The sequence below is a fragment of the Trifolium pratense genome, linkage group LG1, assembly GCF_020283565.1.
Source record: "Trifolium pratense cultivar HEN17-A07 linkage group LG1, ARS_RC_1.1, whole genome shotgun sequence".
Lineage (NCBI taxonomy): Eukaryota > Viridiplantae > Streptophyta > Magnoliopsida > Fabales > Fabaceae > Trifolium > Trifolium pratense.
In genome coordinates this window covers 29,025,191-29,029,170 of record NC_060059.1, presented here as the reverse complement: position 1 = coordinate 29,029,170, position 3,980 = coordinate 29,025,191, and the positions used below count along the sequence as shown (strand labels likewise).

General features: G+C 26.6%; 2 long non-coding RNA genes across 2 annotated transcripts; both read left to right on the top strand.

The window, feature by feature from the left end:
* Positions 1-378: 378 nt before the first annotated feature.
* Positions 379-1,085, top strand: LOC123881953. The gene is made up of 2 exons (XR_006799747.1): positions 379-654; positions 752-1,085. It is a non-coding gene; the product is annotated as an uncharacterized LOC123881953 (long non-coding RNA).
* Positions 1,086-3,081: 1,996 nt separating this feature from the next.
* LOC123883696 lies at positions 3,082-3,584 on the top strand. The gene is made up of 2 exons (XR_006800562.1): positions 3,082-3,290; positions 3,380-3,584. It is a non-coding gene; the product is annotated as an uncharacterized LOC123883696 (long non-coding RNA).
* The last annotated feature ends 396 nt before the right edge of the window (positions 3,585-3,980 follow it).

The following is a 3,980-nucleotide window of genomic DNA, read 5'->3' as shown; positions in this document are numbered from 1 at the left end:
TTCTAATTTTTCCAACAACAAAAATTATCTTAATTTTTAATTTTGTCAGATTTTACTTATCTCGTGGTCGAACTATAGATAATCGGACTCCTTTCTATGGAAACCAGAGATTCGAAACAAAAAAAAAATTTATCCTATTTTACTTTTATTTTATAAATAAGTTTTTTGCCACATTTTTTATGCACTGTTTCTAAAACAATTATTTTAATCTATGTTATTAATCTTTTAAAAATTTCACTTCACTATCATCAAAAACTACTATAGAATAAAAAAATCTAAAATAACTTAGAGAGTATCAAAAAATTTAATTGAGATATTTATTAAGGTTAATTGGTTAATTGAGTTTGCTCAAAAAATTAAGTGATCAATAGAGTGAGCTAAAAGTTAAACATAACACATTAATCTATCTTTTATTTTTATTTTTTATAATACTTTAATCTATCTTAGAGACAATTAATAATAACTCCAATTTATTAATGGTTTCTTGAACTCCTAAGAGCTAAAATCACTTTACCTGAACCTGAAGTTAACCAAGCAACAAATTTATACTTATAAATTGTTCAAACAAGTTTTTATTTATTAAATACAAAAAAATGGCTCAAATTTTTACTATGTTAATTATTCTTTCTCTATTTCTTATGGTAACGAATGGAAGTAAGTAATTTTAGATATTATTATTTACCTATTTATGTTTTACATAACATAACATTTCATTTTTTTTTTTTTTAATATATATTTTTTGGCTTTGCAGAAATCGATTGCGAAAAACATAGTGATTGTCCAAAATCTATGTGTGTCTTTCCTTGGATTGTTAGGTGTTCTAATTATGTTTGTGATTGCGGATTTGCAGATCCCCCTAGGGCAACTAGGGGAAATAGGGGATACAAGGGATTTAGGCCAAGAAATCGGTCCATCCAAGAAATGAATTTAAGTTCTCTCAAATGATAAGTTTTCTTTAGTGGTGCTAATTAATCCCTTGAGTTAAATGACTTAATCTATATAAAATATAACTATATTGTACTAATAAGTGTATAATTTATTTGTACACAATAATTTCTCGCACAATTTGATATATGTTTCTCTTACGTTTTCAATTTCTTTGACAATAGGGATTACAATGGGTAGGGTACTATAGTACCCATACCCCGAGTTTGAAAAATATTTGTATCCATAATCATATCGTATGGATACTTAGGTACCCATACTTGTACCTATTACTCATATTTTTTCTAAAAATAAATCGATCAACTATAAAATATCATATTATTTTAATAGAATTAAATAATTTTCATAGATTTTAATGTTGACTCATGAAAATTCAGTTTATATCCCTAACCCTAAACAAAAGTATTACTAACTTCATGTTAAAGTTAATATCTCTATTAACATATTCGTATTTGTGTTTGCATTATTTTATAAATAAACTTTTTTATTAAAAATATGTAATAGTTTAATAGTGTTGTATTTTTTTAAAATTGATATACTACATACTTATATTATTATATAATAATATAAATAAAATAAATAAATATATATTATGTGAGTATGAGACAAAGTGAATATTAAGGTGTCTATACCCGCACTCATACCCGCTTATTCATTACTTTTGTTTTTCACCAAATTAATTGGGATAATTTTTCACCAAATTAATTGGGATATAAAAAGCATTCGACCTAGTTCTAAACCCAACTCCACCTGTTTTAGAAACAAATTCTCCACGTTTGGTAACCATCCATTACCAATCAAATTACTATGCATATTGTTACTAGCAAAACATCAAACTGACATAATATACATACATAGAAATCACATAACATTGACCCAAAAAAACAATAACACATCAAAACAGAGTCTGACGCTAAAATTACCGACAATAGGCAGGGCCGTATAAAGGAATTTTGGGGCCTGACGCTAAAATTTGGAGAAGATATATATCATTTTTTTATAGTAATATTTTAGTTTTTTAAGTTACAAAATTTTGTAATTAAACAATTATACTCTCACTTATACACTTAAACGAGGGAGGGCGGGGGCACTTGTTAAACATACTAAAAATAAAAATAAAAGATAAAATTAATGTTGTTAAAAATAATTTTTTACACTTTCAATGTATTGAATGAACACATTTTAAGATAGAATTTCTTTATTTAGATGTTTAACTAGTGCTCCCGAGATACTGTTTAACATTTTCCTAAAAAAAATTTAACCATACTCTTTCATTCCTAAAACACATTTCGAATAAATCAAAATGATCTTGATGTGATGAGAGTCTATCATAGTATAGTTTTAATAGTAATTTTATACTAATATTTTAGTAGTTTGTAGTTACAAAAATTATCCTAAAGTTGTAAAACTCTTATGATTCTCAAATATTAGAGATTAAGTCAATTTTGATTATTGTAGATTTTTAAAATTATCCTATATTTTGGTCAAATTTTACTTATCTTGTGACCGAACTCTGAATGAGCAGACTCCCATCTTTGAAAACTAGAGATTTAAAACAAAAAAAAAATAATTATCCTATTTTACTTTTATTTTATAAATGAATTTGTTGCCACATTTTTTATGCATTGTTTCTAAAACAATTTTTTAAAACGGTCATCTATATTATTAATCTTTTGAAAATTATCTCTTGTCTATCATCAAAAGCTATAAAATAAGAAAATCTAAAAAACCTTTCAAGAGTATAAAATAATTTGGGTCATGCTAAACAGTGCCCCTGGGGCACTAGTTAAGCATACTAAAAAAGGAAACAAATGATAAAGTTAATGATGAGAGAGAATAACTTTTCACATCATTAAAACATTGAATGCACAATTTACGAGATAAAATTTCTATATTTGTATCCTTAACTAGTGCCCCGGGGGCACTGTTTAGCATTTTTCAAAAAGGGTCATGCTAAACAATGCCCCTGGGCACTAGTTAAACATACTAAAAAAGGAAAGAAATGATAAAGTTAATGATGAGAGAGAATAACTTTTCACATCATTAAAACATTGAATGCACAATTTACTAGATAAAACTTCTATATTTGTATCCTTAACTAGTGTCCGAGGGCACTGTTTAGCATTTTCCTATTTAATAATAACGCCAATTAATTAATGGTTTCTTCAACTTCTAAGAGCTAGAAAAACTTTACCAAGCAACATATTTATACTTATAAGTTGTTCAACCAAGTTTTAAGTTTTTGTAAAAAAAAAAAAGTTTTTATTTATTAAACGCGTAAAATATGGCTAAAATTTTTACTCTGTTAATTATTCTTTCTCTATTTTTTGTGGTAATAAACGGAAGTAAGTAATTCTAGACATTATTGTTTCTCTATTTTTTACTCTTTTTATGTTTGTTTGTAATATTCCTTTATTTTTATTTGACTTTGCAGAAGTTGATTGTGAAAGCGCCGGTGATTGTCCAAGATCTTTGTGTGTCTATCCTTGGATCGTGAGGTGCATTAATTATATTTGTGATTGCGAATATGGAAACCCCCCTACCAGGGGAAATAGGAATAGAAAGGGAAATCGAGTTTGGCTATGAAATTGTCCTTACCGATTCTCATGCATGTGTGAGTGACAATCTTTGTACCAGTACCCATACCCTATGGGTAGGTACCTAAGTACCCGTACCTATATTTTTGTTAAAAATAAATCGATCAATTATAAAATATCATATCATTTTAATAAAATTAAAAAAATTTCAAAGATTTTAATGTTGACTCATGAAAATTACACAAAAGTATTATTAACCTCATGTTAAATTTCATATCTCTCTTAACATATTCACATTATGTTATAAATAAACATTGATATACGTATATCATTATATAATAATATAAATAAAATAAATATATATATATTATATGAGTATAAGGCGGGTTGGGTACTAAAGTATCTGTACCACACTAATATCCGTTCATTTTTGCAAGTAATTATTCATATTCGTCCAAAACGCGAGTTTTTAGCGTATCAATTGTGGATATATTTTGC